Source organism: Meriones unguiculatus, chromosome 19 (genome assembly GCF_030254825.1).
Source record: "Meriones unguiculatus strain TT.TT164.6M chromosome 19, Bangor_MerUng_6.1, whole genome shotgun sequence".
In the NCBI taxonomy this organism is placed as follows: Eukaryota; Metazoa; Chordata; class Mammalia; order Rodentia; family Muridae; genus Meriones; species Meriones unguiculatus.
Window position 1 is genome coordinate 44,954,444 of NC_083366.1, and position 27,212 is coordinate 44,981,655.

A 27,212-nucleotide genomic window follows, 5' to 3' on the forward strand; every position below is an offset into this window, starting at 1 on the left:
AACCTAACTTTCCTGTAAAGTTGAGATCTTCACAAATCCAGAATTACAGCAAACAAACCTGTATTACTTGAATTTGGGATCCTTTTCACAACACCACATTCAAGCTGCACAGCAGACCCCAGTGATCACGAGGAAATCTACCACCCAGTGTTTCCAATTCGACAAGGTCTAAACTTTGGGGTGTGAGATGGCCCTCTTCTGCAGACTCTGAAAAAAAAATATTCTATCAAAACGATGCTCATAAGCATCAGGAGTCCTGAGATTATTATTTACTCTTGTATCCTATGTATTCTGGCAATGTTTAGGTTTGCCCAAAAATTCCCACGGATCAAAAACATTATCAGGTAAACCACCACATTTAATAACTTCTTGATCTGTTAAATTTGTATCTCCTGCAAATATAACAGTAGCTGAATTTGGAGCCTCTTGCACTCTCTAAAAAAAAAAAAAAAAGTTTTTAATTGACTTATTCTTTCTGTGGAATGTTCTCTGGTGCGCTCCAAATGGTATTTCATAATTCCATGCAAAATTCATTTCCATCCTAACTCACTTTCACACACAGAAGGTTTCCCATCATTTTGGCATTTGGAAAAGGAACAATCTCCTGACTTTTAAATTTTGCTCTTCCTTTCTTCGACAGTATCACTGTGAAATATCCTTCTTGGTTACTAATGTTCTTTGTCTGGGCTGTTTTCCTCTCCACCCTGATTCACCCACGTGCTCCTCTCCACTAACCCATCTCAATGGCTCCTTCCTTCCTCCTTCTACTTCTTTACATTCATGTTCCTGTCTACTTGACTGGTCTGTCTTCTCCTTTGTCTTAACTGAAAAATAAATAAGTAAAAAAATAGAGTCCTAAAAAGAACACAATTAAGTTCCTAAGGATGTAACCATGCCCTCTATTGCAATGACTAATATACATATCATGCCAGTTCTACTTTAAGACCTCCCCTTCTGGTACCCTGCCAGAAACAATCGTAAAGTTAATATTAAACATTGTCTTACATCCATATGCATCCCTTCATAATACAATGTACTCTGTCTTCATGATTTTATTGGCAGTATCAGTATTCTGTAACACCTAAAATAATCATTAATAACCGCTGTGCTATTAGTCAGTGGAAAAAGTGAAATGAGAAAACAAAACATCAGAAAACATTTATTGACATCAACAACATTGATGTGAACACCACAGACTATTGGTTTGACATATTTAATTCCAACCAAATTCTACAACATGAGTAATGGATTAGATGTAAACTTTTACATTTCTACAGGTAGCATCTAAAAAAAACTGTCTTATGTAGACAAAAATCACAAAGGAATGAACTACTTCAGCCTCCTGGATAAAAGCGTATGTGTAACCAATGCTATTGTGTTTGATTTCCTTTAATGGGATTGTTTGCTCTGTCTGAAGTCCTGAATAGATTGGCACAGAGTCTATTGAGTACACAGAAAAAAACCTTGCATGATCTAGTGACTGAAAGGAGTGGCCTACAAGGAGTCGGAGATACCATCTTATCAAAAGCTAGAGACACTGAGGAAAATGGCAAGGGACTTCCTGAGGAAGTTAAGTGGATACTTAGGAAGGCAAACAGTGTCTTCAAACTTCAATGCTTTTCTCCTGCATGAAACATGTGACCAGAAATAAGCACTGACTTTTGAAACCCTTATGTTTGCAAGACTGAAATTTCGGCAAGCAATCCTGTAAGCAGCTTTAGCACTGAGAGGTTGTGGGCAGCTCCAAACTTCTCAGAGGTGCTGAACTCAGCACCCCACAAGCCAGCTATCTCTAGAAAACAGTAATTTTTTTGTGACACCATTTCTAGGTAAGGTGAGTCTTCTGACTACCCACATTTTTTTAAATCACAAACATCTTCCCACTATCTTCCATCTTACAGCCCAGTATGTAGTCCTTAATCTGCCTAACCTATTGGCTGCATGGATTATACTAATATACATTAACTCAAAAGCAAGGAAATGGTAATGCTGCACTATCTGTGTATGTAAAGAAGAATGGGCACAGGGACTGTACTGACAACGCTGACGTCAGCTTCTTCATTGCTCTCTGGTCAAGTCCATGGTTATAGTCAAGTAGCAGCTTCTGGATTCTCCATCTGCCTATTCCTGTATGAACACACTATTCTGGGATCAGCTGCATGTAAGAAAGCATATACTTGGGTCTGGCTTCCAATGGTTGGATGATTACCATATTAATGGCATCATCTGAAACTATAAAAACCAATACCTTGGCTCTATCTGGCTAACAATGAATAAAAATGGGGGTTATAAACAAACAGGTGTGGACTTATAGGAAATATTATGAGAAGCCTTAACCCCCTCGTTGGAACATCCTACATCAGTTCTAGAACTAGCAGTGGTGGTGTCCAAGGTCTGAGTAGGTTCAGGAGACCATTGCCCCCAGGAGCGAGACGTGCTCCATGTAAATTGACTAACTCCATGTTTTGCTCCACTTTTGAAAGTCATTTAAGGTTCTTAAATTATCTTTTCTTTTTTTTTAATTTTTCATCAATTACACTTTATTCATTCTGCATCCCCCCATAAGCCCCTCCCTCCTCCCCTCCCGATCCCACCCTCCCTTTCCTTTCTGCATGCATGCCACTCCCCAAGTCCACTGATAGGGGAGGTTCTCCTCTCCTTTCTGATCTTAGTCCATCAGTTCACATCAAAAGTGGCTGCATTGTCCTCTACTATGGCCTGGTAAGGCTGCTCCCCCCCCCCAGGGGGAGGTGATCAAAGAGCAGGCCAGTCAGATTATGTCAGAGGCAGTCCCTCTTCACATTACTATGTAACCCACTTGGACACTGAGCTGCCATGGGCTACATCTGTGCATGGGTTCTAGGTTATCTCCATGAGTAGTCCTTGGTTGTAGTATGAGTCTCTGGGAAGTTCCTTGTGTTCAAATTTTCTTGTTCTGTTGCTCTCTTTGTGGAGGCCCTGTCCTATCCAGCTCTTACTATTTCCCAGTTCTTACGTAAAATTCCATTCACTCTGCCCAACAGTTGCCCATCAGGCTCAGTTAGCCAGATAGAGCCAAGTAATTGTGGTAATGATACTTGCTTATTTGCCCAATGCTGGAATGCTAGTGAATTTAGGTATGCCCTGGTTACTCGCATGCCTCGCTGGGTGCCTGTGCCCATTGATGCCCTTCACGCTATGACTCTCTTCAGACAGAAAAGGGATCTTGGAATTACAGCCACCATTGTTACTGCCATCTCATTGGTGGCTGTTGGAGCTACCACCGTGGCATTAGCCATGAGTCATACTATGCAGACTGCTCAGACCCTAAATAATCTTTTAGCCAATGTAGCTCATGCTTTAGATGTACAAAAAGGAATTAATACTCAACTAAAAGGAGACTTGATGGCGTTCAATCAGAGGATTGACCTCGTGCAGGAGCAAATTGATACCCTATGGCAAATCGCTCAACTTGGCTGTCAGTGGAAGTATGCTAGACTTTGTGTCACTAGCATACAATATGAGAATTTTTCCCGTGCTGCAAATCTGTCTAAACAATTGTCTAGCTATATTTTAGGTAATTGGACTGAAGAATTCGATACTATGATGGAGCAGCTGAGAGTGGCCATTGTTACAGCAAATTCTACCAGAGTGGATGCAGGACTAGCCACAGAATTATCATCATGGATTGCTGCAGCCATGAATCATCTGAAGGAATGGGCAGGCATGGGAGCGTTAGCAGGCCTTCTGGTGTTGGTCTCCTTGGTTTGCCTGTGGTGTATATGCAAGATTAGAGTCTCACAACAGTGTGATGCAGCCATGATCATTCAGGCCTTTACAGCCATTGAAGCAGGACAGTCTCCCCAAGCATGGTTGGATACCATAAAAAGCTAAAATGTTATGCTCAGGATGCGAGGCTAAGCACTGCACTCAGGGTCAGCTGCTTTCAACCCAGAGAAGAGCATGTCTGATTGCATGCGGGTTGATGCCCCAGGTCCCGCCTGTGAGAAAAAGGTATCGGATGGGTCTGATGCTCTTTGGGTGGATGACACCTAAATGAACATCGGTACAAAGTCCCAATTTATTTCTAATATCAGAGATCAGACCTCTACTCTTGCCTGATGTGTCTAAAACAAAAAGGGGGAACTGTAGAGAGCTGCGTAATGCCGTGCCTTAAAGATGGAGCTGGTTTCCGCCTTCCACCTTCCCGATGGTGAGTGCTCTCTGTCACAAACAACTCCATATTTGGCTAAGGCTGAGGATCTGGCTTGCTTCCGTGTATGTGGACCTATCTGCATTGCCCACGAGGCACACGGGGTTGGCTACCCAGAGGCTATTTAAGCTGTGGGCTGGCTTTCCCCAGGGTCCGAGGATTGTTCAAGGTTCCTGAATAAACTGCATTGAAAAAAAAAAAAAGATCAGAAAGAAGGAGAGGAGGACTTCCCCTATCAGTGGACTTGGGGAGAGGCATGCATGCAGAAAGGGGGGGAGGGTGGGACCGGGAGGGGAGGAGGGAGGGGCTTATGGGGGGATACAAAAGGAATAAAGTGTAATTAATAAAAGTTAAATAAAAAATTTAAAAAAAAACAATACCTTTAGCTGGAGTTTTACATTTCTATATTTTTCTTAAATTATAATTGAACACTTAGAAGGTTTAAGAACAAACAAATACTAACAGTTATCAGCTGTTGTTTTGGCAGTTATATACACCATAAAACACAAAAAGATGAAGGTAACCCTACTTGGCCAGGACTATCAGACTTGCAGCTGATAAAGACAGTTGCCTTTTGCTTTTTATAACATGCTTCACTGCCTGAACAGAAATTCTAATACAGTTGATATCTATGTCAAGATTCTGAAATGTAACATGGTCCAATGAAACAACTATAGTTGAACTATAGTTCTCATCTATCCTGCCTGTTTCTAAGATAATCATGGCTGATCCACGCCTTCAAGTCTTTTAATTTTATCCATTTTGAATGCATGCTTGATTGGAATGAGTGATTTTGTTTTTAAAAACTGAAATTTTATGAATGTTAAACAAAATAACAGTTTCTTTGTCCCTTTTTATAGAAAAATACCAGTAACTTTGAGTTGTTACTTTCAAAATCTGTCAGCAAAAATAAAAACTAAGCATTCAAAGAAGACAACTCATTATAGAATCACAAACTATTGATATAAGTTGAGTTGTTAGAATCAAAGAGGAAGGTGATTAAGCATGGACATTTCAGGACCCTTTACAAAACCCATCTACTCTGGGTGGGTCAACATTCTCAATGTAGTCACAGGCAACACAAGCATTTTACAGCTGCAGTATCCTTGGGACCCCAAAACTCTTAGGTAACCTAAAATGTGTTAGGTAACAAGGATGAAATGAAATTTCCTCACAGCTATCTCCAACCATGCTGCTGTGAATTGCTGTTTACTCAATATTGTATTCTAAACCTACATACTCTGCTTGTAACGAGGCTTCTTGGCTCCATCCTTAGATTCAAATTTCTTAGTATATTGCTTTCATCCTCTAGTGAGTTGCTACTTGGTAGGGAGTAGATGATCAGTTCTTACAAAGTTTCTTCACTTTCCTTCTCAGGATCTCCATGCTTTTGAAGTTGGATGCTATGCAATATTAAATGAAATGGATAAAAATCTGACATCGCTGACCAATAAGGCGGTATCAAAGGCTTATTGCTGACAGGGCTCAAGTTGAATTACTCCTCAGTAGCATGTGCTTCTCTTGCGGACATACTAATGTGCTCTTAAGATACCACCAATGGGAACACCTCAAAGATCCAGTGATTTTTATTAAAAAATATTTCTCTGACTTGATTTCCCTAGCCACTAACCCCCAGCCTCTTGAGAGAACCGCTATTGTATTAAACAGTACAATGTGTATCAATTTGGAGAATTTGTATTTATCATATGATGCAAAAGGAAAACAGAAAGTGTTATAAAAACAATACCATATGGCTAGAATTGTAAAATAAAAAAAAATGTTAATTTGGTTTGAGAAGTTGTGAGAGTGTGGAGTTAGTTGAAGAGGAGATCCACAAACACATTCAAGTTTGAATATGACATTTTAAATAAAATTGGTAAAGATTCTGAAAAAGAATTTTTAAAAAATGTAATAGCTGGGGAATCATTAGGCCATGGCTCTTTGGATGTAATGAGAAAAAGAGAAGATTAATAAAAAGAACAGAAATTTTAGAATAAATAAATAAATAAATGATTACAAAAATCTAGCAGAAGAGAGAATAAAACAATATTTAATGATGTTATATACAATTCAACCCAATAGTTTATTTTATTTTATTTTATTTTTAAAATAGGAACTCATACATATTCCTAGTTGACTCTAAAATTCCTATGTAAACCAGTCCTAGGATATAAAGGACCTGAGCAATGGATCTGTTTTTAAAGATTGGTCAAAGAAGCCATGGGGAAAAAAGTCTCTCAACAACAACAGAAAAAATATTGGTGAGCTGTTGAATTCTACCATTCTGTTAAAGCAAAGATAAGATTAATGTTGTCAAACTATTCTAAAACACACAAAGGAATGGCCATGACCAAATATGAAGCCAGTATGATCCTGAGACCAAAGCAGATGTCCTGGTTAGTTTTTGTAAACTTAACACCAATTTAGGCATGTCTGGGTAAAGAGAATCTTGAAAAAAAAAATGCCTCCATAAGATTGGCCTATGGTCAAGTCTGTCGGGGTACTGTCTTGAGTAATGATTGATATGGCAGGGTCCAGCTCACCATGGTCAGTGACACCCCTGGGCTAGTTGTCATCAATATATAAGAAAGAAGGCTGAGCAGGCAATGAGGAGCAAGCCAGTGAGCCGCACTCCTCCATGGCTTGTGTGTCAGTTCCTGCCACCATGTTCCTGAGATGAATTCCTGCCCTGACTTCCCTCAATAATGGACTATGATGTGGAACTCTAACCTGAAATAAACCCTTTGCTTCCTGAGTTGCTTTTGGTCATGGTATTTTATCATAGCAATAAAACCTAAGACCACAGAGAAGCATATAACAAAGAAAACCATAGTCTTTTTTTCAGAAAAATATAACAACAAATAGTTTTAAAAAATGCTTGCAAGACAAACATAACAACACAGCAAAAAAAAAAAATCATTGATAGTGGTCAAGTTGTTATCACTCAAGGATGCAAGGACCTTTCAAGTTACTTACAAATTATTATATATATAATAAACTTGCTAAGAAGGAACTCAGAGAAAGAATGCCATCCATACTATGTGCAAAAGGTAAAATGGTTTTCTAAAAGTAAACCAAAGTAAGAATTTTAAAGAAGTCTACAGTGAGAATAGAAAGAAATAAGTGATTGCCAGTTAGGAAGAACTTTTCAATTTAAAGCCTTGGAAAATAATATTGTAGAGATGAAAGTATTATCAAAAAAACTTCAGATTTATTGGACAAAATTTATTGATAGGAACACATGAAACTGAAAAGTTTCTGCACGCAAAATAACAGCTCAAGGAAGAAAGACAAAGTCTACAAAATAGGACAAGGTCTGCACCAACTAAACATCGAACAGGAAACTTGTATGAAAAGATATAAATTCTTAAAACTCTATAAAAGAATTTAAAACTAAATCATCATATTAATAAATGAGTGAATGAGTTTGTCAGACACTTGTAAAAGAAGAAATACAAATGACCAGATAATAGTTGGCCTTCTTAAATAACACAAAAATATAAATTAAATTGCTGTAAGATTCTACTTAAAGTAGAGGAGCTATCAAGAGAATAGATGACAGTAATACCTGATGCAGCTCTTATGGAAGTCACTACGGAAGTTCATCAAAATACAAATTGCCAGCTAGACTCCATCTCTACCACTCCTGAGTATATACTCAAAAGTCTAAGTCTGCATCTTACAGAGATACTTGCATACCCAAGTTTATTGGTACAGTGATCATAATGCATAGGATATGGAAATAGTATACATTCCCATCAAAAAATAAAAATAAAATATAGAGATATGCAAAGTGGAATTTTACTCAGTTATAAAGAAAAGCATAATTTGATAACTTACCGAATACTAAGAAAAATAAATCAACAGATGTTGTACATTTTCTTTCATATGTCAATCTCAGTTTATACAGAGAGAGAGAGAGAGACTTGATATTAGAACAGAGCCTATAAAGTGAAAGGGAGAGGTCTAAAACAGGAGTCTGAAGGAAAAAAGAAACTAATGAAGAAGAAAACAGACCAAATACCGCTTTTTATTAAAATACAGAATCTAGATTTAAACCTTGTGTATGAGTTATGGAGGGGGCAGACTCTGGAAGAGGGCAAGCACTCAGCAAGATACAGGGGAGAATAAATTAATGATCTAGAGATAAAGAACAATACATAAAATCTACCAAAGGGTTGGGTCTTTGAAAAGCTAATAATGGTGATAAGCCATTAGGTAATCTGACAAAAAAAAAAAAAAAAACAAGGTAAAGATGCAAAATAATGAAATTAGGAACTAAGCAAGAATAATGAGAACTCACTGCAGTGCGGTAGAACACTGTTAGATAGCACCATGAAAACTTACACTCTGAAAACTTGGATGGCCCAGAAGAAAGCAGAGAATCTACCAAAATTAAGCCCCAACGATATAAATAACTTAGACCTGTTACAAGCAAGAGATTGAAAACGTCCTTAAGAGCCTCCTCTCAAAGAAAAGCCCATAACCAGATGGAATTCACTGCTGGATTCCACCAAACATTCAAGGAAGACCTTGTACCATTTTTTCTTAAAGATATACTGAAAAAAGAAAGTACACATGAATTTCTTTGGTGAACATTTATTTTAAAAATCTCAGTAAATTACTGGCAAACTGAATCCAGGAACAAATCATGAAGTGTATACATTACGACTCAGTAGGCTTCATCTCAGAATGACAAGGTAGATTTGCCATACATAAATCAATAGATGGAATACACAGAGAAATTAACTTAAGGACAGAACCACATAATAATCTTAGTTGATGCCAATAAAGCTTTTGACAATATCCACCTTGCCTTCATGATAAAGGCTCTGGAATCTTGGGAAATAGATGTATCCCACCTCAAAATACGTCTATATACAACAAACCAATAGCTACATTATGTTAAATAGAAAGTGGAAGCATTTTCTTTAAAATCAAGAATGAGACAAGGATGTGCACTCTCCTCTCTTTTCTTTAATATAATGCTAAATGTCTTAGCTACAGTAATTAAATACTACAGAAAGACAAAACATAAAGCCTGGTTTGGTGGAGCATCATTGTAATCCCAGCACTCAGGGAGGCAGAGGCAGGTGGAACATTGTGAATTCAAGGCTATATAGAGAAACTCTCTCTTGATAACAAAACAAAACAAAACAAAAACAAAAAAACAGCCCTCCGCAAAGATAATAGTCAAACTATCTCTATTTGCAGATGACACGGCCTTTACTTTAAAGACTTCATTGAGTCCAGTAGAAAACTTTTGGATCTAATAAACAGTAAAGTTACAGGATACAATATCAATGTCAAAAACAAAACAAACAAACAAAAAACAAAAACAGTAGCCTTGGTTTACACCAACAGTGTTCTCCCAGAAAAATAAATTAGAAAAGAAAAATACTTCATGCAAAAATAACTCCAAAACAATTAAGTATTTGGGAACATAGCTAACAAAATAAATGAAAGACCTTGACAACAAGAACTTCAAGGAAATGGGAAAAGGAAGTCACATAAGATACTAGATGATATAAAGATGATAGAAAGATATAAAGAGAACCCAGAAATAAAACAACAAAGCTATGCCCACTTCATTTTTTACAAAGGTGTCAGCATATATTGGAAAAGAGATAGCATATTCAACAAATGGTACTAGCAAAGCCAAATCTGCACTGCATTTCTACACAAGAAAAATGAAATTAAATTCTTATCTTTTTTATTAATTTCACTTTATTCACTTTGTATCCCCCCATAAGCTCTTCCCTCCTCCCCTCCCGATCCTACCCTCCCACCCCCTTCTTCATGCATGCCCCTCCTCAAGTCCACTGATAGGGGAGGTCCTCTTCTCCTTCCTTCTGATCTTAGTCTATCAGATCTCATCAGGAGTGGCTTCATTGTCATCTTCTGTGGCCTTGTAAGGCTGCTCCCCACTCAGGGGGAGGTGATCAAAGAGCAGGCCAATCAGATTATGTCAGAAGCAGTCCCTCTTCCCATTACTATGTAACCCACTTGGACATTAAACTGCCATGGGCTACATCTGTGCAGGGGTTGCCAAAACCATACAATGGAAAAAAGATAGCATCTTCAACAAATGGTGCTGGTCTATCTGGATGTCTACATGTAGAAAAATGCAAATAGATCCATACTTATCAACCTGCACAAAACTAAAGTCCAAGTGAATCAAAGACCTCAACATAAAACCAGACAGAAGAAGAAAAAGTGGGGAAGACCCTCGAACTTATTGGTACAGGAGACAACTTCCTGAACAGAACACCAACAGCACAGGCTCTAAGAGCAACAATCAATAAACAGGACCTCATGAAACTGAAAAGCTTCTGTACAGCAAAGGACACTGTCATCAAAACAAAACAACTGCCTACAGATTGGAAAAGAATCTTCACCAACCCTTTTTCTGACAGAGGGCTAATATCCAGTATATATAAAGAACTAAAGAAGCTGAAAAGCATCAAACCAAGTAATCCAATTAAAAAATGGGGAACAGAGCTAAACAGAATTCTTTGTAGAGGAATATCAAATGGCAGAGAAACACTTAAAGAAATGTTCAACGTCATTAGCCATCAGGGAAATGCAAATCAAAACGACCCTGAGATTTCATCTTACACCCATCAGAATGGCCAAGATGAAAAACTCAAGTGACAAAACCTGCTGGAGAGGCTATGGAGAAAGGGGAACCCTCCTCCACTGCTGGTGGGAATGTAAACTTGTACAACCACTCTGGAAATCAATCTGGCACTTTCTCAGACAACTAGGAATAGTGCTTCCTCAAGATCCAGCCATACCACTCCTGGGCATATATCCAAAAGAGGCTCAAGTACACAAAAAGGACATTTGCTCAACCATGTTTGTAGCACCTTTATTTGTAAATTCTTACCATTTACCTTGTCCAAAAACCAATTGTTTTAATTTTATACTCTTTCTCAATGCATAAATGCTTGAGTCTTTTATTAGAAAGATGCTATCATTGCATCATGTTCTGTATGGTCTTTACGTCTTTTAGTATTTGTTTTATGATATTGGGGGATACAATATTTGGTATATAAAGATTTACACTTATGCTATCTCCTTGATGAAATTGTTCCTTTTATTAACTTTTTATCTCTTCTAATTAGTTTTGGTTTGAAGTTTGCTTTTTCTGATAAAAAGACAACTATGTCTTTTTTTTTTTCTTTTCGTTTTCCTTGGTAGTTTGAAGGCAGCATCAGGCCACAGCTCTGTCTCTTAGACAAGAGGGACACTCACACCTTTCCTAGGCTGGAGACCAGGCAGGAGAGAAGTTTGGGGTAGATAAAGAAACCAGAGGGGCAGTTATGGTTCTGTAGTGAGAGATCCAGAGAAAGCCCAGGATCTCAAGATCCACCACCCTCTACAGAGACGATGACTTAAGGGACCCAAGGCAGAAGAGAAAAAAAAATGAGGTTTTGGAAGGTTCGTGTGCTACCCTAGGGGCCCCACAATTAGCAAAATTATGGTAGCCCATAACTTCTAGACCCCTCTTCCAAGAGAACCTCTGAGTACCACCATTTAAAGCAGTGTTTGGGGAAGGGGTAGGCCCTAATCCAAAGCAATGGTTGAGCGGCAGGCAGGCATCCTAGTATGATGACTGTTTTCCCTTTTGTTTATATAGATTGTGGTCCAAGACAGCAGAGGGGTGTGTGTGTGTGTGTGTGTGTGTGTGTGTGTGTAAGGGTTGTCATGAAATATTGCTGGTAATGGACAATTAGTGCCAGACAGTAGTTTATACAAATGATTAGCAGCCAAAGGTGAGGAAGGAAGAAACGGCTAGGTGACTGTGGTATATCCATGGGGAGTGGCCAGTGGCTGGTCATCAAGAGGTAAAGATGGCCCTCCTTAAGTCAGCCCATATCTTCCAGGTTTGGCAGACAGGCAAACTGAAGCATAGGTGAGGATCCCCACAACACTATCAGCCACTCTCTCCCAAAGGACAGAAGGTGGTTGCTGATCGTCTCCTTGTTTACAAGGCTCTGCCTATCATGACATTCTCTGGGGTTTTGTCCACTGTGTACCAGACAGAGTTTGAAGTGAGTGCTGTTTGTTCCCCAGCTTCTCCAACTCAGGCTGTCAAAAGATGTCTTTCACTGAATGAGACAGAGAGAACACTACTCAGATGGGATAGGGAGGATGGAAGAGGAGGTGTGGCTTCACTACGCTGCACCTACTTTCCCCCCATTTCAGTTTGGAGGGCTCACTGAGTTACTGAGTTGGACTTGACTGTCTCTTTCCCAAGTGTAGTTTGCCTATCTGTACCTGTCTGTCTTTCATATTCCTCCCTGTAAACTAGTCTTCTAAGAACTTTCTGCAGTACTTGCTTGGTTAAAATGAGCTGCCTTAATTTCTGTTCTCTTGAAATGCCTTTATTTCTCCACCAATTTTGAAAGCTACCTTTTCAGAATATAGCAGCCTCGGTTTGCAGTCATTTACTCTAAGAGCTAGAAATACTTCATTCTACGTTTTTCTGGCTTTCACAGTTGCTGATGAAATGTATGAGGTAATTCTGGTATTTCTGCCTTTGTCTGAGTTGGCATTTTACTGCGGCTGCTTGGGGATTGTTTCTTTACTTTGTATTTTTGACATCCTGACTATGACGTCATGGAGTGTTCCACCTCTTCTCATGTCTAGCTTGTGTTCTATACACATCTTGTGCTTAGATGCCTACTTCTTGTAGATGGAGGAAGGAGTTTCTACTGTAATTTCATTGAATAGCCTGTCTATTCCATTTGACTTTTAAATCTTTCTTCTCCTACTCAATGAATTATCAAATTTGGCCTTTAGAATATATTCCACACTTCTTGAAAATATTTTCATGCTCCTAAATCTTTGCCCTTATATATGTAAGTATATATATATGTAAATATATATATTTTATTGTCTTTCATTCCTGAAATTTATTATTCTGTATGATCCTGCCTGTTAATGGAGGCATCTGTTTTGTACTTTATTTGGTTTACCATCTCCTTTATTTCAAGTAATTGTTTGATTGTTATCTTCATGTTAGATTTCTCCTCTATAATTTGGATTTTTGCCTGTAATTTAATAATTGTTACATTCACTTTGGAGACTGTCTTGTCAAAGTCTGTGAAGGATTTCCTTCATTTGTGCAACCGTTTGTTTGATTTCTTTATATAATCATTAACTCTTTTGAACAGTGAGACTACAAATTCTTTCTCAGTTATTTCAGCTCTCTCTGTAGCTTTGGATTCCTTTTCAGGAGAGTTGGTCAAATAGTGCTGGGACATGTGCTTCTTTTGTGTCATATTTCTGTGTTTCATTGACAGGTTTTACAATTGTCAAAGCGGAGTTTAGTTTTCTTCTTTCGTGTCTGTTGGACTATTCTGGGTTTTGTGACTCTTCTAGAGAAATATCCACATGCAGCTCAGTGACAGGATTACTAAAACTTGATGTTCATTGTTGAGTGAATTGTAAAAATGGTCCCATCTTGGCTATGTGCCAAAAGAACCAAGGGTTGGACTATACCACAAGTACCAAGGTGACCAGAGAGAATCAAGACCTTGGTCACCCCTGGAACCTGCTACTGGTTGGATGCTAAATTTAAGACCTACTGAACTTTGTCCACTCTCTGAAGTTATGGTTTGAGCCACCAGCCTACAGTAATCTTTGAAACCACAGAACTACAGATGTCAGATCTAATGCTGACTGTTGGAACCTCCGAAATCAGAATCCACACTCAGACTGACCTCAGAGACCACAAGACCCAAAGCCGCTCCAGTCATTAAGGGACCCTGGGTATACTGGAGCTGAAGCTTGGTCCAAGCAGTGAAGCCCTGGACACAAGATGCTGTCTGGCACTATCAAAGGAAGAGATTTGGTCACCAAGTTCTCCCTGTACCAATAGAAGCCAGAAGCCTGGTCCTATTATTGTTTAAAAGAGAGCACACACTCTAAACCTCAAAGTCTAAAAAGCCAATTAGTCAGTTCCATTTGTTAATTTAATAGAAAATAGATCTCTACCATGAGGATGTCTCCTATCAAAATTTGTCATAAATAACAAAAGCTTGGTTTGCAAATAAGACAATTCACAACTTACTTTAACATCACAGTAAGTTAACATGTGTCTGGTAATCAGAATCAAAGTGTGAAATGACAATTAATCAATCTACCCAGGCTGCCAAGAACATAAATGTCTCTATGAGCCAAATTTTCAGAGAAATGATTAAAAACTATGATACTGTACAATTGCAATATAATTAAAATAGCTTGACATTCACTAAATGGTCTGAATGTGTTGGAATACAAACATAAATGGTCTCTATAGCTATCTCCAGCTATTGGAATTCTCTGAATTCTTACCTACTTCACATTAGACATCTAACAAATCTCCTTATCGCTCTGGGTCTAAGGAGTCCTCCAGCCAAATTTCACCACTCTCTTATATTCAAATCATTGAATCTTTCCTTCCCATCCCGTGGCAGTTCAAAAGACAGAGCAAGAAAAGCAAAATTGATCAGACCCTACACTGTTTCTTCTCCATCCTTTTAGGTGGCTATTCTTTCGATTTTACTGGAATAAGATAGAGGATGAAGGATAATGGAAAATTTTTAACATCCCTGCTGTCTTAAGGGTCTATCAAAGGTTTAATGATTCCAGGGATAAACCTGAATTCCCTCTGAGCAACAAAATTCCCTTGGAGCACTCTTGTAACTCCTCAAGTCCCTGGCCAGCAGGGACATCTAGGGGCCAATGTCCTTATCAGATGACATTCCATGTGCTCTTCCTCCCATGCAGCTTACAGTAGAGCCATCACAGGCGAACTTTACAGACGGCGCTGCTTGTCCTCTCAATCTAAAAAAAAAGAAAATCTCTGGAGAATAAAATTGTCTCAAAGCATGCTTTCTGCCAACCTGTCCAGTGGGAACTGATGCATCATAACCACTCCAAGCAGTAGAGTAGCAAGAGCACCAGATGCCTTCCTCACTCCTCGAAAACACCCAGTGTTCTATGTAGTCAGTCTGGAGAGGAATACGTTGCTGAAGGGAGCTCAGCTTGTCAACTGCCCATAAGCAATTTGAGATAAGGGCAACCTCCCTGCCAGCTTTCTTCATGAAGCAGTGGGCTTCCCAGCATGTTCTTAACAGCACTTAGCACAGCTTTTGTACATATTTCTAGACAATATGAGACATCCCATATAATACGCTGATGGGAATGAAATAAGAAGACGGGGTAAATTAAAGGGGAAAGAATAGCAGGGAAAGAGACAGGGAAGAAAAATAAAGAAAATGAATAAAAGGTTGTGGATGATAAAATGTTGTTAAAATACTGAACTTGGTGAAAACCTTAATTTTAAGATGCTAGAAACAAATATTGTCCAATTTTTCCTTTCATATCCCTTAACTACATGAAACTGTCATTAATATTTGAAATTTTCTGCCTTATGTATTTAGCTGATAAAGCTCTAGAACTTGGGTCTTTTGTAAGGCAAAACTGAAAAACATTCTCTATTTTTTTATTTATTTTATTTATTTATTTATTATTATTATTATTTTTTTTTTGCAGTACTAGAAACTAAACTCTGGCCCTTGCACATGATGGGTAAGTGCTCTGCTCCTAAGCTATATGTCCCAACTGGGACCTTGTTCTTAATAAGCAAGCACTCTACCACTGACCTTTACCCCAGCTGGGACCTTTCTTTTGATGGGCTTATGTTCTACCACTGAGTTTACTCCCCACTCTACCTCTAGGGAAAAAAAAATTCCAAACATTTGGGAACATTGCACAACAAAAACAACTTCTTCCCCCGTAGACAGATCCTCGCTTTAAACATAATAAACTTGGGTTTTAGATGGAGCCTGTGGTTCAAGAGGACACTGAGACAAATTACTGGACACTAAGGAATTTATTTTAAAAGTTATCAATGCCCTGGAAAGACAGAGAGAGAGAGGCAGCAGCATGGTGAGTCCTCTAAGGAATGTTCAGGTTCCAGCACCAGAGACAAACAGCATTGTGTGGTCTCCAAGGAGAATCAAGAGCTCCTGCTGCTGAAATAAGCCTGTTCTTACAGCTCTTTGAGGATCAGGGCAATTTATACCAAAAGTCAACAGCGATGCTCTCTGTTTCCTAGGCAGGAGTCAGGGAATGGGGTGAGGAACTGGATGTGGAGCCCCTTTAAGGTACATTCACTTCCCAGGTGACATATCTCTGGAATTTCTGCTAGCAAGGGTCACACAAGCAATGTCTCAGCAGTGTGTTCTCAGTAGCTGCGAAGGGGAGAGAGCTTCTGCAAAGCAAAGGATATATTCTAACATTAGGTTCTTACAAAACTGAATTCCAGGATGTGTAAAAACAGACCCTAAAAGCCCTGTGCTGTGGCACTCACCTATAATCCCAGTACTCCGGGAGGCAGAGGAGGGAGGACCTCTGTTAGTTTGAGGTAAGCCTGAGTTCAGGACAGCCAAGGCTACACAGAGAAACCCTGTCTCAAAAAACCACTGGATCCTAGATAATTTCTTCTCTTCTTGTAGCTGCTCATACTGTTTCATCTCTTCTATCCCCAATGCACTGAGTGGAGATCCTAGCAATATAATAATGGCAGACCCCTCAAGTCTAATCGAGGCAGATGCTTAGATTTCCCACTGAAGTTTATCATGCGAAAAAGTCATTCTCAATGCCCATCCAGCACACATAATGAATGAATTCACAGAATGAATCAAACAAAGAGAATGAAGAATTAATCAGTGGCTGTACCTGACGAACTATAGTTGGCGTGTCTGCTTGCTAACAGCTTGATCCTCAGGGTAATACTGATGGAAACTAGGGGGAAATGGTTGAAAATGTTAAAGAGTCTTTAGGTTATTGCAGAATTGCTCTGCAAAGGGGGAGTAAGAACCAACTTCTTTTTTCTTCATTGTTTTGTTGTTGTTGTTGTTGGTTTTGTTTTGTTTTTTTCTTCTTAACCTTGAGTTGAGCAGTTTTGTCCCACCATGCAAGCCTGTCACGGTGCTGCACTACATCACCAGGGATTCAAACACCAAGTGCTGCCGATCAAAGACTGCCGCCTCCGGAACTAGGAGCCACCTTTACTAAGCTCATCATCTCAAGTGCTTTTAGCAACAGAACGCTGACTGTACACTGATATTTTCTATTTGCTTCTCCTCCGCCTCCCAGAGGACCTCTTGACCCTTAACTATTTATCTTTATCTTTGTCAGTCATGTTCTGGGACACTGGAGGATAACCTTACCAGACCGTATCCTCCTGGCTCCTTGCACTTCCAGCTTCTGCAAGCAACTGCACAATCAGTGGAAAGATTCATGAATTCACTTTTCACTGACCACTGTCTCTTTGAAAGGGTGTCTTCAAGAAACCCAGAGTTCTGTGCTAAGGCTGTCTCGTGGTGCTATCATATCCACAAACCTCTCCAAATCCGTTCTATTACCCACTGGCTTCCTTAGTCCAACTATAGCTAGATATGCTACTGTGTCCTCGCTTCCAGGAATGTTTGGCTTGTTAGCCCTCAACAGATAGCTTCTAACCAGCGCTTCAGCCATTATCAACTTATTAAAAACTCGACTTTCATCATCCGAAGGCGCCAACTCATTCTCTGTGCTGTTGCAGATGTTTGCAGAGCTAGGAAATGAAGACAGTCAAAGATCCAGCACTATAAGAATGGTAGCTCACAGCTGTAGTTCTAGCACTCAGGAGGCAAAGGCAAGAGAATGCTGAGTTTTAGGCAGCCTGGGATACAGGGTGTGTTAAAAAGCCAGCCTGAACTACACTATGAGATTCTGTCTCAAGAAGAATATTTTTTAGTTTGAAAAATAAAAAGATCCAGCATTATTGTGCCAATAGTAAGAGGAGTGTGACACCATTTTTCTTAATTCTAAAATCATTAGTATAGAAATACCCATAGATGTCACATGACTGCATAAAAATAACTATATTACATTTAATTTAATATATTTTACTTCCCTATTATAGCTTTTCAGCTAATACTTCTGACGTTTGAAAGTTGGTTATCTTGATAAGTGCTGTTGGAACTCACTAGATATGCCAATAAGGAAGACGCCTGAGAAGTAAGTTAGAAATCTATTCCACTTTAGAGATAAACACATAAACACATGCATCCAAGAATGACTTTATTTTTTTAGTCCAACATTGAATTTCATAGCTGGAAATCTTGTTCTCCACATTAGATCCCTGAGCCTCATAAATTTAGACACACTGTGCATATCTGAACATGCTTTAGAAGTAACACTGCAACGCACACATAAGTGAGGAAAATAATTCATCTGGGAGATATAAACACCCCCCAAAATCACGTGATTACCGAAGACTTTGTGGAGCCAAACAAACGGCACCATATAGAAAGAGAGATTGGCCAGTTCAGCTATGTCTTTAAAGTCTTAGTCATTTTATTCATATTTTATATCCCTGTGTTTTAGTTACCAAGTAAATGCTTCCACTGCCCTCTAAGATACATGGATTTCTGTTTCATGGCTGATAATCAGTCCAGTCCGAGACTATCCGGTCACCAGCAACACTCCTTCAGGCAGGTTCATAAATCAGCCACAGGTTCAGGCAAGTAGTGCTTGCCATAAGTCAATATTTCTGCTTACATGTCCTAAATGTATCTTCAAACCGCTTTCACTGGGAAGCTAAGGTATGTATCAGATATCATTTCAAGAATACGTCTTTTCCTCCAGGCTTGCTCACCATGTTTATATATGTCCCTCTACAACCAAACAGAGAAAGGGAAATGTACTTTTATGGTAGTAATTTTTTTTTCTCTTCTCCCTTTCCATTTATTCAGCTGGGAAGAGGAGATAAAAATGTATGAGCAGTGGAGTTGAGCCCACTATAAACTTCATCTATTTTTGGCCAACACCAGACGGATGCGCTGTTCTCATGTGGGACTAAGTTACTGCTTCCGATTGCTTTTTGCTGAGGTTAAGATTTCATGTATCGGATTTCTCTAAAGTGGTATCAAATATACAATGACAATACAAAAAAAAAAAAAGAAGAAGAAGAAGCAGATGCCAGAAGGGCAAGGCAAAGTCATCCAGTTCATATTTGCCTTCAACCTCTTCTGTCAAAGTGTTCTTTGAGTAAAATCTTATGGATTTTCAAATTCTGTGCACCATCCAGAAGAGGGAAGCGAAGACGTTCTACGAACATTTGGGAGATAGTTGACCACAGAGGATTTTATTAAGTTGCAAAAACAGTAAGATCTGAGAAAGTGTTTGCTAGGCTCCTCAAAATAGTTGTTTGACAAAAATGAATCACTGTGACTTTTCAGCATATATGTTTGACAGCCTGAAATTAAACACCTTCATTGTTTAGTAAAAAAACAACTGGGATGTTATTCCTATTAGGCAGAAAATGAAGACTGGAAGACACATGCTCTTTACTAAGAAAAACAGTCCTTTGCGTCTTAACAGAAGGGTGTTCTGAGGAATGTAGAAAACAATGTTCTTTCAAGACAAGGACTTGAATAGACAGGTGGATCAATGGAATCAAATAGAAGACCCAGAAATAAATCCACACACTTATGGACCCATGATTTTTTATGAAGATGCCAAAATCATACAATGGAAAAAAGATAGCATCTTCAGCAAGTGGTGCTGGTCTAACTGGATGTCTACATGCAGAAAAATGCAAATAGATCTATATTCACCACCTTGCACAGAACTAAAGTCTATGGGGATCAAAGACCTCAATATAAAACCAGATACTCTAAACCTCTTAGAAGAAAAAGTGGGGAAGAACCTTGAACTCATTGGCACAGAAGACAACTTCCTGAACAGAACATCAACAGCACAGGCTCTAAGAGCAACAATCAATAACTGGGACCTCATGAAACTGAAAAGCTTCTGTAAAGCAAAGGACACAAGCTTCAGAACAAAATGACAGCCTACAGACTGAGAAAGAATCTTCACCAACCCTGTATCTGACAGAAGGCTAATATCAAGAATATATAAAGAACTCAAGAAGTTAAAAAGTAACAAATCAAGTAATCCAATTAAAACACAGGGTACAGAGCTAAACAGAATTCTCAATAGAGGAATATCAAATGGCAGAGAAACAAAAATGTTCAACATCCTTAGTCATCAGGAAAATACAAATCAAAAGGACCCTGAGATTCCACCTTACACCTATCAGAATGGCTAAAATAAAAATCTCAAGGAGGGTAGGGTTGGGAGGGAATGAGGGAGCAGGATACAACTGGGATACAGAGTTAATAAAATGTAACTAATAATAAAAATAAGAAAATAAGTATCACAAAAAAAAAAAAACCTCAAGTGACAATACATTCAGGAGAGGATGTGGAGAAAAGGGAACCTGTCTGCAATGCTGGTGGGAATGTAAACTTGTACAACCACTTTGGAAATCAATCTGGCGTTTTCTCAGACAATTAGGAATAGTGCTTCCTCAAGATCCAGCTATACCACTCCTAGGCATATACCCAAAACATGCACAAGTATACAACAAGAACATTTGCTAAACCATGTTTTTAGCAGATTTATTTGTAATAGTCAGAATCTGGAAACAACCCAGATGTCCCTCAACTGAGGAATGGATACAGAAATTGTGGTACATTTACACAATGGAATACTACACAGTAATTAAAAACAAGGAAATCATGAAATTTGCAGGCAAATTGTGGGAACTAGAAAAGATCATCCTAAATGAGGTATCCCAGGAGCAGAAAGACACACAGGGTACATACCCACTTGTAAGTGGATAGTAGATATATAATATATGATAATCATACTAATATCTGTACACCTAAAGAAGCTAAGCAAGAAGGAGGACCCTGGGTAAGATGCTCAATCATCATTCAGAAAGGCAAATGGGATACACATCAGAAGAAGGTGAAAACAAGGAACAGGACAGGAGCCTACCACAGAGGGCCTCTGAAAGACTCTACCAAGCAGGTATTAAAGCAGATGCTGAGACTCATAGCTAAACTTTGGGCAGAGTGCAGGGAATCACATGAAAGAAGCAGAAAACAGAAAGGCCTGGAGGGAACAGGAGCTCCACAAGGAAAGCAACAGAACCAAAAAATCTGGGCACAGGGGTCTTTTCTGAGACTGATAACTCCAACCAAGGACCTAGAACCTAGGTCCTTGAACCTAGAACCCCTGCAGAGAGGTAGCCCATGGCAGCTCAGTCTCCAAGTTGGTTCCCTAGTAATGGGAACAGGGACTGTCTCGGACATGAATTCAGTGGCTGGCTCTTTGATCACCTCCTCCCTGAGGAGGAAGCAGCCTTACCAGGCCACAGAGAAGACTATGCAGACAATCCTGATGAGACCTGATAGGCTAGAATCATATGGAAGGGGAGGAGGACCTTACCTATCATTGGACTGGGAGAGGAGCATGGGAGGAGAAGAGGGAGGGAAGGTGGGATTGGGAGGCAATGATGGAGGGGGCTACAGCTGGAATACAAAGTGAATAAATTGTAATAAATAAAAATAATTTAAAATTTTAATTCCAAATACACTGAAATATGATGTGAAAATGAAAAAAAAAAAAAAAGACAAGGACTTGGTCCAGGGCTATACTCTGAAATAGGACAGAAACACATGCTGTTTGCTCCTTGGTGTCCAACTGGAACTCCACAGAGCACCACTAAGTATGATTCTGCTTCCAAAACAGTGAAATAAATTTATTCTAACTGACATTTGAACCTATCAACTATGCTAAGAGCTCTTTCTATAATGACTAAGTTCAAAATGGCTTACAAATTAACATTTGGAACAAAACCTTTCCTAGATAACAGACTTCCTACCCAGAGGCAAACAGAATTAAACAAAAACAAAAAGAACAAAGAAGAGAAAAGAAAAAAAAATCCCTAGGGCAGTTTTTCTTTGCCTGGCAAGTTCTGAGATGTTATAGAAAGACATTCACAAAACCAAACTTAGACATTTTGGGTAAAATAATTTAAGCTCTACATATTGAGGATTTAGTAATTTCTTTCACCATACTAATTTAATTTAAGCCCTGCCATTCAATTATGCCATGTGCATAATTACATTTCAATTTCCATAAGCCATTAATTTATTTATTAGCAGGTTATAAGGCTAGAGAACTGAGGCTTGAAAAATAAGTTGTTAAAATGAGTTAATCATTTAAAATATGATTAACTTCTAATTTTAGTGATGTGTGTGTATGAGTGTGTATGTGGTGTATGTGTGTGTGTGTGTGTGTGTGTGTGTGTGTGCGTGTATGTGTATGTGTAGTGAGAACAGAGCCCAGGTCACTGTCCATGCTAGGCAAACACTCTACCACCGAGCTATATTCTCACCATTAATCAAAGTGCAATCAGTCATTGGCTTCCCAACTTTAAAATGCTTTGGAAACTAACCTGAGATATAACTTTCAGGTGTTTATAAGTCATGAGTATTCTTGTTATCCATTTCTCTTTTAATTGGAATATAAGATACACGAGGACAGACATAGTACATATTTACTACTATGTCTCGGGGATATATATTAATACAGGATGCAAAGTTGCTGAGAAGAATGACAGAATGGATGGATAAATGACACTGTCATTGTGTAACTGTGGCAGCACCTAACATGAACAACTTGCCCGTGGAAGGATAAAGTTTGGTTCAGTTCATAGTCAATGGTCCCCTGGTTCTGGATTCATGCTGAGACTAAGCATCATGGCATCCAGACCATTTGACAATTAACCTCACAACAGACAGGACTCAGAGCATAGGAGAGGCCTAGAAATAACACCAAACACTCATGGCCATGCCCCCAGGTACCTTACTTTGTCCAGGAAGTTCTCACCTCTATTTAGAAGCTTCCAGAAACTCCCAAAATGATGGAACCCAACTGGGAATCAAGTTCTAACAATAATCCTATGATTTAAACCATAGCAGGAATAAAATGATTTTTCTATGTTCGTATTGTTCAAAGGTGAAAATGTTGAAACTACTAAAGGTATGTTTAAGTCTGTGGCTAACCCATTGGCTAGGAAATAAAATAATAGGTATACACTATTTTATTATGTGTAGATATTCCTATAATCATCAAGATACAATTTTATTATTTCAAGTATCTTTAAGTTATTAGTAAATCATCAGCTTATAAATTCATTCCCAATATAGTCACCATCTCTGTCCTTGCCAAATAGTTTCTATTTTTTAGAACTATTGTAAAGAGAATCCTGTTATTATTACTAAAATAATAATAATAACAATAGAAACTCTAGGCCTTTAAGTTGACAACTAAATAAAAGCATTATTTGATACTAAGAAAACTTTTGAACTGAAACTCAATACCAAAGTTCTACTCAGCAATACATTTATTCCATCAGTTTTGGGAAGTTGAATCCTCATTAACTCATGCTGAATTAAATAATCTCATAAACGAAAGCGTACAGACTTAACATGATTTATAAGATCCATTGTAGCTTAAAAAGTCTATCAGAGCAATAAATTATTAGCAAGGAGAAAAGTGTACCATGTTTAAATAATTAATAATAATGATGACGATAGGTAACATACATAGTCTTAAGTGCCCGGCCTTCTTCTATGAACTTACTTTGCTGGAACATTAAATCTTCTCAAGCAAGACTATAAGATATCTCTCATTCACCACTTTAGAGGATGGGAAACTGAGGCTACACAATACAGTAACTTGTACAAGGACAGAGAACATATAGTTGAAGACTCTAAACTGTCTGCCCTTCTTTGAATCTCATTGTGCCACCTTTTCTCCTTTCCTGACATTCCTGGTTGTGACTCTGCTGAGCTTTTTTTCTGGTCCCTGGTAACACAAACACAGCCATGTCAAAAGTGTGTTTGAAGGACTCTTTCTTTAAATCTATACATGGCTGGCTTCCCCATAATTATTTGATCGGTGGTCTTAGATCAAAGGTTCTCAACCTGTGAATCCCAACCTCTTAGGAGATTGCATATTAGATATCCTGCATATCATATGTTTACATTATGATTCATAACAGTAGAAAAATTACAGCTAAGAAGTAGCAACAAAATAATTCTTTAATTGGGGATCACCACAACATAAGGAATTATATTAAAGGGGCACAGCATTAGGAAAGTTGAGAACCATTGCCGTAGATTAAAGATTCAAGGCCAAGGACTGAAGAAGTAGCTCACTGAGTAAGCACCTGTGCTCAAACCTCCAGTATCCATGTAAAAACCTGTGCATAGTGGCCTACACATCTTAGAACTCCAATGCTGGGAGCATGGAGACAAGTGGCTGCTCGGAGGCGATTGTCAAGTCAGCCTGCCCAAACCAACAAGTTCCAAAGTCAGAAGAAAGTAAAACCCACCCTGTCACAAAAAATTAGGATAAGTGATCAAAGAAGGCACCCAGCGTAGACCTCTGACCTCCACATGCACAGTTTCATGCACAGATACACACATAATTGCACACACACATATGTGTATGTATACATGTATATATACATGCACATATACATAGAGATCAGAGACCTGTCCTGTTACCAGTAATCAAATTGTTCACTGCACATGCCCACCTTTCTCTGCCTACCAAATCCACAGCTATCTACTGTTGTCTTTCTTAGTTGTCTTTCAGCTCCTTCCCCAGACTAGGAAGCATAAACTATGTAAAGACCCAGCTCTTGTATTGCTCACTACTGTCTCTCCAGTGTATAGAATTATCCAGGCTCCAGAGAAGTTATTGGATAAAGAAATAAATGGATGAGTGAAAGAATGATGACCTAATAAGAATAAGTTTCCTGCATTCATCTTATTTATTCAGAAAGCATGAATGCTAAAGCAACTCACGGGGGATATGGGATCTCTTATGTGCCATTTAAGTAAGGAGTAAATTCAGACAAAGGAGAAATGAGTTTACTGACAATATTTAGTAGCAGCATTTCTCAGAATTTCTACTTTACTGTCAACTCCGATCAAAATAATTATGTAAACATTTCATTTTTTTATTAAATGAGTGTGTTCATTTCAAAGAGGAGTTCGGTACTTTTACTAAATCACCAAAGAAACTGAGTGACAATATGAGTCATCAAAAACATTAAGCTCACAAAAATCTAATACTTCCAAGAAGACTTAAATTTTATATTAAAATTTATGTGCTTAAAGTGCTTGGTACCAGCAATGCACAGAAGCAGCAGGAGCCATTTCCTGTACTCCCTGGGGAATGCAGTAAAGTAGCATTTTGTCAGGAGTGAAAAAAAAGCTGTGTAGAGGAGAATAAGCAGGCCTGCAGTAAAGTCTAACAGCATATGGGGGAAGCTAGAGAACACAGCTTTCTAGACTTCAAAACCATGCAACAATGAAAGGTCAATGTTTCCTCAAAATACTCAGGCTCACTTCCATAAATTACTTAGGTCTCTTTAAAAATCCATACAACATACTAAAGAAAGGTAACATGAAAGCTAAAAACATAGTGAAAAGAATCAAGGTGAGAAGCCTTCTGAATAGTAATTTCCACTGAGATAAAATGCACCCTATTGGAAGGAAGCTGCTTAAGCTGCGAACCTAAACAGCTCAAAAGCTTCAGGAAATCCCTGAAACTGATCAGATCAGGTTTATAAAAGCAGTAAGAACTACTGAGAGACACTTTCAGACAAGTAGAGCTGCTGGGGAAAAGCTCAGACTATGGAAGCTGACTGAAAGAGACACTGTCCAACCCCAAGTAGCCATTTTACAAAATAACGTGCCTGCAAATGCACTCCACATTCCTAATTTTCATGAACCGTCACTCATGTATATGTGGGCTTTTGTGGTGCCTCTGTCTTTGAGTCATTTTTGATCCTGTAAGAAATCCCTTACCCATATTTCTATTAAGGACCCAATAAAACACATTGGTTCATCAAGTTGGACTTTCATGGTATCTTTATACTTTGGTCTCTCGTTGGGGACCTATCTGGGATGATATCTGGGATCTCTACCAGGAATGGTCACACAACAAAGCCAATAAAAAAAATTAGTTGAAGCCAAGACTAAAATGAATACACAAGATATGTAGGGAACTGAAGCCTACTGAAAGGCCACATATTCAGATTACATGTCTTAGCATTCACTGAAGCATTCTATGTTTGGTTGGTTGTTGGGTTGTTGGGTTGTTTGGTTGGTTGGTTGGTTGGTTGGTTGGTTGGTTGGTTGGTTGGTTTGAGACAGTGTTTCTCTTTGTAGCCTTGGCTGACCTGGATTCACTTTGCACACACCTCAGGCTCACAGAGATCGGCCTGCCTCTGGTTCCCCAAATAGTGGGATTACAGACATGTGCCACCGTGCCTGGTGAATCATTCTTATCTTGGGGAACTTCCAGCAATCAGAATGTTCTGATGAGGTACATTACTCATAACACAGATGAGATGGTAAAATGTGGCAACAAATATATAGAGACTGCTTTCTAGAGTTTAGGGGTATTTTCTACAGTAGGTCCTCATAAATGCATGTAAGTGATGAAACAAACTCAAAAGCAATGCATTTCACTCTGTTGCTATGTGCCACCAAATAACTTTACAAAGGAGTGGACATTTGGGGTATCATCAGAGATAGAGGCTTTCTCAGGACATAAATAGAAGTTATTTTACAAGGAAAGATATTAAAATACTTAATTATAATTATTGCCAGATTAATCAAATTAGCAAGTAGTATGATTTCACTTCTATCGTTGTGACAAAATACCATGACAAAATAGCATCTTAGGGGAGAAAAGGGTTATTTAGCTCACAAGCCCGAGGAAGGAGGTTAAGGTGGCAGGAATTTGAAACAGCTAATCACATCATAGTCACAGTCAAGAGAGAAAACTGAATTCATGCTTGTTTGCTTATACTCAGTTCAATTTCTCCACTTAAATATCACAGGACTCCCTGTGTGTGGAATGGTGTTACCCACACTAGGCTGAGTCTTCACACATAATTTATCTTAATTAAGAAAAACACCCATAGACATACCCATAGGCCAACACATGGAGACTTTCTTCCCAGGTAATTTCAAGTTGTGATAAGTTAACATAGATCCGCATCACGTAGGTATCAAAATACAATAACTGTTTAGTA

General features: G+C 38.7%; 1 pseudogene; it reads right to left on the reverse strand.

The window, feature by feature from the left end:
• Positions 1-85: 85 nt before the first annotated feature.
• LOC110563906 (tyrosyl-DNA phosphodiesterase 2-like) lies at positions 86-27,178 on the reverse strand (annotated as a pseudogene).
• Positions 27,179-27,212: the final 34 nt, after the last annotated feature.